General features: G+C 49.3%; 1 protein-coding gene across 1 annotated transcript in view; it reads right to left on the minus strand.

Moving 5' to 3' along the window:
• WHRN (whirlin) overlaps nt 1-11,966 on the minus strand; it is a 57,688-nt gene that overhangs the window by 44,228 nt on the left and 1,494 nt on the right. The window lies entirely within an intron of this gene.

Below are 11,966 nucleotides of genomic sequence, written 5' to 3' on the forward strand. Positions count from 1 at the left end.
CCCCGCCTGAGGCCGCGCCCTCTCCTCCTGTCCCTGTTCCCTGGAGCACAGCCCTACCCCCCCCGGCTGTCCCCTCCTGTCAGGAGCTGTGCAGAGCCACAAGGGCCCCTGAGCCTCCTTTGCTCCAGGCTGAGCCCCTTCCCAGCTCCCTCAGCCTCTCCTGGGGCTCCAGCCCCTTCCTCAGCTCCATTCTCTTCCCTGGAATTGCTCCAGTTCTTCCTTTGAGGTGGCCCCAGCAGTCCCCAGCACAAGGGGACATCACAAGGGACAGACTCTGGGTGGGAATTCTACAAGGGAAAACTTTTTCCTCCCAGACACACAAATTGTCCTGGTGCACTGAGTGCAGAGATACCCCCAAAGCCACAGCAGAACTCACCCTGTGAATTTTTCTGGGACACTGAACCTCACCCAGAAGGTGGTAAGAAATAAGAAATAATAAAAATAAGAAATTCACCCTCCTCAATGCCCTGTGCAGAATCAGGCAGTGCAGGCTGCATCTCCATCTCCTCTCACTGCAGGGATTTGCAGCCTCAGATAAGATTTGGCTTTGCCCCATCTCTGATGTGTTTGAGGACCACAGGGTGGGAGGTTTAGGGCTGGCAGCACAGTGTGCAAGCTCACCTGCCAGCAGCCCAGCTTACAGAAATCATTGATGTGAATCTGGGAATTAGTGCCAAAACCTTCAGCAGAGAAACAGTCACCAACTGCCCAGAAATGTCAGCAGAAGCAGCAAGTGCCAGAGAGAGGGGCAGATTGATTCCATGAGGCCACTGATCCCCTAACAACACTCCATTTAATTATCAAGCCCTCTGAGAGGGAAGGAGATCGTTTAAACTGACCAAAATAGGAAGCACACATCTCATGTGTGCCACAATTACCTTCAAAAACCCCATAAAACCCAAAGAGCTCCCGTACATCATGTTCTTCCCTAGGATCCAGAGGGGCAGCTGCCACCCTTCAGGTGGTTTTATAGGTTTTATATCAAGAGGTTTTATAGAGATGACTCCAGACCCTGCAGGTCTCACATCACTGAGGGCTTTCCTCTCCCATCTTCACCATTCCCCCCCTCTAATTCCCCACTTCCCAACAGCCCTGAGAGGTAAAAACACCTCCAAAAATCTCCCCAGAAGGAGCACAGCTGCCAGAAAGGAACAGCAATGAATCACCAGGCTGCTCCTGGCAGCCTGCCCCAAGCTGCCTGGGGCAGGGAGAGCCCCCTCCCTTCACCTTCCCCAGTAAAGGAGCAGCCTGGAGTGGGAAGATCCCAGTTGGATACTGGGAGCATTAACCATGAACCATCTTCCTCCTCAGCACAGCCTCCAGCTGCTTTTGCTCCAGCAGGAACAGCCTTGCTGGAGCTTATTGTATTTGCTGGGAATGTCCTGATAAAGGCAGGAATGATGAATCTGACTCCATGTTCTCACAAGGCTCATTTATTACTTTATGATACTATATTATATTAAAGAATACTATACTACACTAAAGAATACAGAAAGGATACTTACAGAAGGCTAAAAAGATAATAATGAAAACTCCTGACTCTTTCCAGAGTCCTGACACAGCTTGGCCCTGATTGGCCAAAGAGTGAAAACAACTCCCAGCAGAATCCAATGGAACAATCACCTGTGGGTAAACAATCTCCAAACACATTCCACATGAGCACAACACAGGAGAAGCAAATGAGAGAAGAATTGTTTTCCTTTTCTCTGAGGCTTCTCAGCTTCCCAGGAGAAAAACCCTGGCTGAAGGGATTTTATCAGAGAATGTGAATGCCACAGGAGCTGGTTTGGCGCTGGGATAACGGGCATGGAATAATGGATATGGAATAATGGGCAAGGGATAATGGGCATAGCTCTGCTGTCAAGCTCCAGAGGTCAGTGCAGAGGTTATCAGCCAGTAGAGCATCAGGAATTTGGCAGCATGACCCCAAGAAGTAAAGCACAGGTTTAGAAATAAAGCTGCAAAGGAAAAGAAATGCTGAGATACTGATGCCTCAGGTTTGGCTTTTCTATTTTTCACATTCTGTGCTGCTTTAGTGGGTGGGGCTGAGCTTCATACTGGGGGATGGTGAGCTCTGTGCACAGAGCAGGGAGACAAAACAATTCCTGCTCCAGCTGGGCACCAAGGACAAATGATCCAAATCTCAGCCCAAGAGCACAAACACCGTGGGCTGGAGAGAGAAAAACAAGCAGGGTGGGACTGCCTGGGCTAAAGCTGGAATGGGACAATGAACTGCAAGGTGCAAATGGAGCAGAACTGATCCCAGGGACAGACCCCGTGCCCGGCCGTGCATTTTGGGGCCATTTTGGTTCATCTTGGGTGCAGCCCTGGCTGGGCTCTTGTGCTGCCCAAGGTGGATCCATTGAAGAGATCCTTTGAATAAATCCCTGCTTTATTCTTTAGCTCTGTCCAGTCTGTGTTCTAGGGCAGCTTTCACAAGGCATCAGTTCCACAGGAGGGAGGCAGGGGGAGCTTTTACAGCGCGTTGCGGCTCCGTGCAGGAGCGATGGCAGAAGTTTGTCCGGCCGCTATTTCCTGCTCCATGCCAGGGTGTTCCTGCTGGACTCAGGGCGGTTTTTAAGCTTGTGGGATCAGATGGACTGAACAAAACAATGCTGCTGCCAGGGGGAATGAAGCAGCTCCCTGGGGCTGCTGGGGTGGGGAGCAGGAGCTTTTACAGGAGAGGGATTGAGCCACATCAGCTGAAAGGCTCCTCTGCCGAGACAGGACAGCAGGCACAGGATTTTTGGCTCCCAAAATGTTTGCTCCAGGGATCAGCTGCAGGAAGGATGGATAAAAGGCTATTGCAGATCCCACTGCACATCTGGTTAAGGCCAGATTTGCCAGGTGAAGCAAGGAGAGACTGTCCCCTGCTCCAGAGTGCAGAGAGAGATTTTGGAACAAGCAGCCCAGAGCAGCTGTGGCTGCCCCTGGATCCCTGGAATGTCCAAGGCCAGGTTGAACAGAGCTTGGAACAGCCTGGGACAGTGCAAGGTGTCCCTGCCCATGGATCTGGATGAGCTTTAAGGTCCCTCCAACCCAAACCAGTCTGGGATTCCATGATTTTAAGTCTATCCCAGCCCCATATTGCCTGACAAAGCACAGGGAGCTGGATGTGAGCAGAGGAACAGGGAGCCTGGGATGCTCTGACCTGGGAGGAACAGGGAGAAGGGCAACGAGGAGAGGTGACCCAGAGGCAGGAGGGGACAGCAGGACACAGGAGGAGGCTGAGGGAAGCACAGATGGAGGGACAGCAACGGTGCCAGGGTCCAGGGAACACAGGGGTGACACCAGGGATGCAGGGGTGACACTGGGGTGACCCTGGGGTGGACACAGCTTCCCTGCAGGAGGACAAACAGGAGTTTCAGGAGGCACAGTCCAACCTCTCCCCCTCTCCCAAGGCAAAGGACAGCAGTTGGGCTTTCAAGTAGAGGCACTTATGCAAATCAATGCAAATCGATGTATAATTATGGTGATTGCACACATTTAGCCCCAAGGCATCGGGAAGCCCATGTCCCTTTCACGGCAAAGGTCAAGTGAAATCTAAGCTCCAGCATCTTCTCCCCAAGCTCCCCATCCCCACTCTGCAACCTCCCACCCCTCCAAGCCGTCCCTGCCCAGTGCAGCCCTCAGGCAAGCCCAGGACAGTTCTAAAAACAGCAGAAAATCCCACATAATTGTGGAAAGAAAGCAAAACCAAAGCTATTTAGGTGCTTTCAGGGCAGGGGGGAGGCATAAGGGAAATACAGATTGAAGCACTGCCTCCTGCTTCCTCGGGTCTTCTCTCTCTGCTCCACTCCAAGCAATGCTGGAAGGAGTGATGTGAAGCACAGTATTGGCTAAAAATGACACTGCCATCAGACAAGGCCATAGTGTCTAAACAGGGTTAATTCCTGGGTAGGAAAACTTTGGAAGAATCATCGTGGGGAAGTGAGAAAGTTGCTGCACTGTAGGAGCATCGGGGGTAGGACGGTGGGGACGGATGGAGATGAGAGATCTCTGCAGCCAGGGCTGGAACTTGGGGTTTATTGCAAAGGGCCTGGGTGCAGGGCCCTGCTGGGAGCTGCCAGCCACAGCTCAGAGCAGGCTGAGAGAAGAGAGGGGGAGAGAGGATGAGAAGGTGAGAGAGTGAAAGGGTAAGAGAGTGAAAGCATAAGGGAGTAGAAGGGGTAAGGGAGTAAGAGAGGTAAGAGAGCAAAGTTCCCATTACAATACAATAAATCTTCTTCTGTGCTGAATATTCTCATTCTCACTAACCAATCTAGTACCAGATACAAATCCTATAGCATTTCCATCCAGCCTATAAGAATCATTACATCACCACACTGTGTTACATTTTAAACCCTAAAACCTCCTCTTTGGGCCCCTTCTGCCAAGCTGCAGCGTCTGCTCTGAGCCTTGGAGCTGTCTGCAAGCAGAGGGTGTTGTTCCATCAAAAGGGGATTGCCTTCAGCTGGCCACACCATTGTTTTCCAGTTGTTCAGTAACTGAGGGATCTCAAAGCTGCTTTCATTTCAATCTCACTTATAGTTTCTATATTCTCAAAATCTTTTGCCAGGCAATCATATTTATAAGGCTTTCCCATTTCATCTTCCCAACACTGGATGAAGCACCGAGGGCATCCAGGCAGAGCCTGCACAGAGCAGAGCCCCCTCCAGCCTCTCCCAGCCCCAGGGGCTCCGAGGCAATCCCTGGGGCACCTGGCAGGAGCAGAGCTCCTCCAGGGCTCTGCTTCACCTGTACTCACCCAGCACCTGGTGCTCGTGGCAGGGAGAACTCAGAGCATCCAGTCCAAAGAACCCAAGTAAATCACACAGCAGGTGCTTTGTCACTCTAAGTGAGGGCATTCAGAGCTGAATAATTCTCCGTGGCATTGAGGAAAGTGTCAAGAAAATCCATCCTCATCCCTGAGGACAGGGGAGCTGGGTAAAGGATATTTTAATTCACCAGTTCTGACGCTTTTGTTTTCTTCCAGAGGCCACCAGAAGGAAATAAGCTTTTATCCTCCAGGTTATCTTATCAATTTCTCTGCTGAGCCAAAACTGTTTATTTACAAAGAGCCCACTAAATAACATAGATGCTGCAAGAACTCCAGGATGCCCTGACAATGCTAACCCTGATGAACAAGCCAGTGCTGGTGCCAAGAACTATCATCCCTGCATTATGAGGAGAGGAGAGATTAAGGCCCTCATTCCAATCTTTTGCATCAGTATAAAGTCGTTTGATTTCATTAGGGCTGATTGTGATTTGCTGGTGAAATGAAGAGAAACAGATGATTAAGGAACTTGCCCACGGAGGGAAACCAGTGGCACAGCAGCAAATACAACCAACTCCTAAGGCAGGTGGAGCAGCCAAACCCACATTTCCACAGCCCCTGGCTGGGTGTGCAGCTTCACCCCAGCCCAAGTCACACCAGGAATTCATCTGGAGCTCCCAGTGATAGGGGAGCAGCTCCAGGGCTCAAACCACGGCTCCAGATCTGCCCTGGAACCAGAGCAGCCCTCCCACAGCCATGCTCTGCCACTGCCATCAGCCCTCCCCCTCAAGGAGCTTTAAAAGTCATTTTAAATGCAGATACCTCCAAGCTCCAGAGTGACCATTTTCCCTCCTCCTTTACCCCAGAGGGAGATCCTGGTGCCTTTACACTTCCCACCCTCTCCCTCTGAGTCCAGCTGAGCACAGGAGCTGACTGGAAAGTGTTTGCAGGACAGAAGGGCACAGCAGGAGCCCCTGGCATCACACAGCACATGCCTTTTAAGCTGTGAGTGCTTTTTTTTGGTGCAGTTTTGGGGGTTTTGTTTCTAAGCAGATGCAGGAAGGGATTACCACTCCAACTATTGGGGTGGATGCTAGTCACATCCTCCTTTTCCAGGCTCCAGCTCCTCCAGATCCCTGGCGAAAGGGAGAAGTTTCAAGCCTCTTTCTTTAGTGCCTTCTAAAAACACAGAGCCTCGATAAGCATGCAGCAGTTAAAGGAACTGGGCTGAAATCTTCACGGAATCAAAGGAACAGGGCTGAAACCTTCACAGAATCAGGGATCAAAGGAACAGGGCTAAAAATTTCATAGAATCAGGGATCAAGGATCAAAAGAACAGGGCTGAAATCTTCACAGAATCAGGATCAAAAGAACAGGGCTGAAATCTTCACAGAATCAAAGGAACAGGGCTGAAACCTTCACAGAATCAGGGATCAAGGATCAAAAGAACAGGGCTAAAACCTTCACAGAATCAAAGGAACAAGGATGAAACCTTCACAGAATCAGGGATCAATGCATTGCCTGCACCTCTCAGCCATCCCAGCCCTGCTCTGGCTGATCAGCCACAGCTCCAAGCACTTGGAAGGGTCAAAACCCAGCCAAACCAAGCTGCAGTCACTGCTCTGAGCCCCCAGTGCTGGGATGATTAAATAAGCAGTGTCAGATCATGGTGATCAATTAATTTGGCATCACAAGAAACAGTGACGTGAAATTTGCTTTATTGGAAGCTGGCTGGAAAGAAAAATTGCTCTAAATATGTTTGAGGCTCAGGGCTGCACATCTCTGCTGTCATTTCTCAGAGGTCTTTCAGCAGTCCCACACCTGGGGTCCCTTTTTGTGAAATATTACAATCTCTGAAGAGATCACCTTGTTTGCCAGCAGGAAAACCCACAGTAATGCGACATAAAAGGAATTTCAATCTCCTTTTAATTATTTTTAAATGCCCACTTGGCTCTTCCATCAGAGCAGGAGATGGAAGGTGTGGGGGGAGTGAAAAGCTCTGCTGGAGCAGGGGTGGTGGTGGCTGGGGATGAGATCCTCCTGTATCCCAGGCTGGGGTGTGGGGTGGTACCCCCTGATGCAATCCCCTTCCCTCACAGGTCAGGGAGAGGAGGAGAGCCCCTGGATGTTCCCCCTCCCTCCCTCCCCAGGCAGGGCTGTCACAGGAACACAGGACAGGCTGGCAGTGCCACATCCCAGACCCCTGTGCCTTGTCAGCCTCATCCCAAGCCTTCCCCAGCCCCTCCAGCCTCTCTCCACAGGTGGAAAACCCAAGCCAGGGCAATTGAACTATTCCAGTTCCTCCAGAATAAACTCATTTCAAGCCCAGTGACTTTGGTTCTTTAGTGTTGGTGTAAATCTGTGATGGCTTTGCCAAACTCCCCCAGCCCAGCACATCCAAATTAGTGAAATTTTGGGGATTTTGCTCAAGCTGATCCAGATCTGCCAGGAATAGCTGGGCCAATGGTGGGACCAGTGCAGCTCTTTGGGGCTAGTGTAGCTCATTAAGCCAAATTCTAAATCAGGATTTTTTCCACTTTTCACTTTCTCTTGTCCCCTCCCTCCCTAAATATCTTTTTATTCAAAGGACATAAAAACCTACAGCAAAGCAAGAAAGGTAAAGGGTGGGGGAGAAAGGAGTGTGAATTTAGTGCCAACCCCGGAGCATTGGGGAAACACTTCCCTAGGTTAAATTTTGATGATCTAAAGCCACAAACACCTTGATTTTAAGTCCTCTGGATAAAGTATGACAGCTTATCAATACAAACTTTCAGCACTGCTGCTAAAATATAGCAGTATGTGCTCAAATATAGCAGCATATACACCATAAATAGTAAAATAAATATATATATTATAGACATAATATAATGTCCTAAATAGCAAGGCTGATAAAAACCAAGCCAGCTCTAAAAATATGGCAGACAACAATAACTTCTCCACTTACCCCATAATTCAAATGCTGGTGATCTTTTGCTAAAGTGCACTCATGAATGCTGCAATGATGGAGCTGTAATTGTAACGGAGGCATTTAATTTGGATTTGGATGAAACAGCCGAGCTCAGAGCAGACAAGGCATAAAACTCCCGTGCTCACGTAAAGGTTAAGGAGCTGGTCATTAAGGGAATTGATTTGGAATGCTGAGGTAATCTTGTGGTTGAAGGCAGAATGCCACTTTTTATCTCATTTACACTGGAAACATCTGCAAACACCAGTCAGTGGTGACAGGCCAGCAGGGAGTTCTGAGCTGGGACATCACACAGGTCACTTAGCCAGGTGTTGTGGCAGCTCTCATCTGCCATGATTCACTTTGGGTGCATCACTGAGCGATGCCTGAAAATTCCAGGAGTGAACAGAAATTGCTGCTGCCCTGTGGAAGGGGCTAACAGCAGGCCTGTTAGCTAAAGGAGGGAGAAGGAGCTGAGAAGCAAGAAGAAGCTGATAAGGAGCTCTCTCCAAGGCTGTAACCAAGAAGTCCAAGAGAAGTGAGGAACTGAAGAAAGATAAGAAGAGAACTTTGCAGCTGGACGATGTCACAGACATGTTTTATGAAAAATCCTTTCCTTAGGATTTTTCCTCCTGAGAAGCCAAGAGGCCTCTTGAAACAAAATGTAAACAGTAATTATCTGCTGCTGTGGAATGCAACAGGTGCATCTGTGATTGGTCTCGTGGTTGTTTCTCATTAATGGCCAATCACAGTCAGCTGGCTCAGACTGTCTTGGTCAGTCACAAACCTTTGTTATTCTTTTTCTATTCTTAGCTAGCCTTCTGATGAAATCCTTTCTTCTATTATTTTAATATAGTTTTAATGTAATATATATATATCATAAAACAATAAATTAGCCTTCTGAACCATGGAGTCAGATCCTCATCTCTTCCCTCTTCCTGGGACCCCTGTGAACACCACCACAGGATGAAGTATTTTTAGAAAGTTAGCTGAAGTCCCTGTAACTTTTCACCAATGGTGTTATGTTGATTTATTGTGGCCAATAGTTAGGGTAGAAGAAGTATAAACAATTAGAAAGTGTATAAAAAGTCAGCCATGTTCAATAATAAAGAGTTGCCATCTGAGACTGCTTGTGGTCTCTGCTTTGTGTTGTGACCACCTCGACAGCTGTAAGAGCTGAAATGAGGGATGTGGGACTCCAGGGGCTCTCCAAAATGCAGTTTATTGTATCCAAAATGCAGTTTATTGTATCCAAGGTGTCACAGCAGCCCAGGGTGGTGGGTGACAGAGCTGTGCCCACAGCTGTCAGCTGCAGCTGCAGGCAGGCCTGGAGACCCTTTGGGTTTGGTTACAATGCATTATAGACTTTTCTTTGCTGAGCATCTTAACACAGCAGAACCAATCTATACCTAAACTATTACCTATAGCCTATCATAACTACTGTAATTATCATATTCATGTTACTGTTCTCCAGTCACTAAAAGTTTGTACATTGCAGTTTAAGCTAGAAGTTGTTTTTCAGTTTTCTTGCAGTGGAAAATTCTGAGACCTTTTTTCTACTTGCAACTTTGCTGACTTGTTTGCCTGTGCTCTCTTTCTGCTTGGTAAAAACATCTTCTTGTTTGGGGTGGGTTTATCCTTTGCTCTGAGTCATAAAACCCCTTCTAACTAACACACCCTTTGCCTCCTTGGTTATCCAGTGAGACTGGCTCAGCAATTCTTTTCTTCTATATCAAAACTTGCTTCCATCTCTACTCCTTCTTCAGATTCTACATTCAAAAATCTTTCTGCCAAGCACACATATCTGTGAGACTTTCTTGTCAAACTTTCATCCTTCCCAACAGACAGCAACACTACCCCACAGCCAGAGCCCCTCTCCTCCTGGAGAGGAGGGACAAAAGCAGCTGGGGCTGCTCCTGCACGGCCAGACACGCACGGAAAGGCAACAGAGCCACCACGACCTGATAAAGGAACGCAGTGGCTGCCGTGGGAACGCTCATCCGAGGCTGCAAAAACAAATTCAGACATTGCATTTATTCCCTGCTCTGCCCGAGCAGCTGGCACAGCCCCAGCCGGGCACCGAGCGTCCGCGGCTCGGGGAGTTTGTCACGCTCAGCCCGGAGCCTTCCCGAGCCCCGCACCGGCCCCAGGAACGAGCTCTGACAACTTCTGTCAGCCCAGCAGCCGTGTCTGTGATGGACAGCAGGGCTCCCTGCCCAGACAGCTGCTGGCTGCAGGACAGGGGGAAAGAGGAACCGGAGCATCGCAGGGACGGAGCTGAGCTCCGATCAGACACGGTCTGCCCGGGGGAGCTCGCACAGCCCCTCCTCTGGAGCTCAGAGTGTCTGAGAGATCAGCCACACAGCCAGGGGCTTGTGTTAACCACGTCTCTCTCCTCAGCTTTCTCTGTCTCCGTTACAGCGCGTGCACGAATGCCAGGACCAAGCCAGCTCTGGTTTGTCACAGAATATTCTGAGTTGGAAGGCATCACAAGGATCATCGAGTCCAACTCTTAAGTGAACAGCCAAGAAAGGGATCAAATCCCCAGTCCTGGGGTTATGACCACCAAGCTCTGAGCAGTGGAGCTGATGTTGGCCATCCAACACTGCCCCACTGCAGGGCAGACCAAGAGCCACCAGTGGGGAGGGCAGGACACAGCAAGGTTGGCTCTGCCTGAGGAGAGCCTTGGCAGAGCTGTCAGTGCACCCACCTGAGCCCCAGACCTCAGGTTTCAAGGGGAAGCAGAGCACAAAATGAATCCACCCATCACCACCTCTTGTCCCTGCAGCTCTGCCACTCTGAATGACACCCAAAACATCGGGCTGAGCTATTTGTACCTTAAACCCTCAAATGCTGCCCTTGAGCATCACTGAAGGCAATCTCTTCATTTCCCTCCTCCCAAATGCAGCATCTGAGGGCAAATTAACCCTTGGTTCATTTTAGAGTCTCCCAAGGATTTATTAGAGCTGTACTGTGAATCACTCTGCCATTCTTCACAAGCAAAATGTTTCCACCACCACGACGTGGGTCTTAGAAACCCTTCCCAGATGTGAAAAGAACCCAGGAGCTCAAGAAGGTGCCAGCACAGGGCAAGTGATGAATTTGTTGTTGAAAGAAGTTCAGCTCACAAGGAGACAATTTCTAAGCTGCTTTTTCCTATCAGGATCATATTAACAAAATATAGCTCTTGGCAAGCCACGTCCTCCAGGAATTATTTCTGTGCAGGAAGCACTTAGTTTCACTCAAAATTAATAATGTTTAAAAGGCATCAATTACATTACATTAGAGAACAAACAGAAAGTGATGTGAATTACCCAGCAGAGTGGGATGAATTGGAGATGAAGTCATGGAGTAGAGCATTTCTGACACCTGGTTCCTCTCCATCCCAATGCCATAACCAAAATACGTGGGGGCTGCAATCTCCAAGCCACAAAATTGCAGACTAACAACTGAAAGCTTACCCTGCTGTTGTCCTATCATTAGGAACAAGAGGAAAGTAATTCCTACAAACCTTTCCTCTGCTGTCAGGATTACCAGGGAGTCATTTCCAGCCTGGAAGTCGTGCCCTTGCCCAGGGCACTGATTTAAAACCGGGGCAGGGAACACACAGGTCGGCAGGGAAGAAGTGTTCAAAGCTGTGCAAGATTAATGTACTGTCAGAGGAAGGCTCCACATGGAACAGGCTCCCAACAGAACCACTTTAGCTTATTATGGAAAAATTAAAGCACAAACAGCTGGAGAACAGCCTTGTCACGCCAGATTCCAGCTCTCCATACGCTGCCTACAAATTGCAGCTCTAAAAGTCGATTCTCCAGCTCGATAGGTTTGTGCCTCGGGAACATTCCGAGCAGAGCCCAACAACCACAAGCTCAGCTCTGGGAACGGTTTGGGACACTCAGACCTCAGAACCCCACGTTACAGGCGAAAATCCCACAGTTTATGGAGTTCTCCCCCCACATTAAAGCTTTTATTGATAGCTCCCATGCTGTTATGGGCTACAACAGGTCTCCGGGGCATGTGGAGAGAGAGGGAGCCCTCAGTTCAGTTGTGTAACCGTTCCCCTTCTCCCCATGGAACATTCAAAGGGGAATCGGGGATCTGCTCCTGCCTCGGGCACGATGCAGCCTTTGAGGGGGGGGGTCTGTTCTGCTTCTCCGTGCCTCAGTTTCCCCATCTTTGCGAGGAGAAACCCATTAGAGAGGCTGGAGTGCGTCCCTTAAAACCCGTCTCACGCAGATTTCCAGCTTCCACGAGCATCCCAGGCTC

The sequence above is a fragment of the Geospiza fortis genome, unplaced genomic scaffold (assembly GCF_000277835.1).
Source record: "Geospiza fortis unplaced genomic scaffold, GeoFor_1.0 scaffold85, whole genome shotgun sequence".
NCBI classification, from domain to species: Eukaryota; Metazoa; Chordata; class Aves; order Passeriformes; family Thraupidae; genus Geospiza; species Geospiza fortis.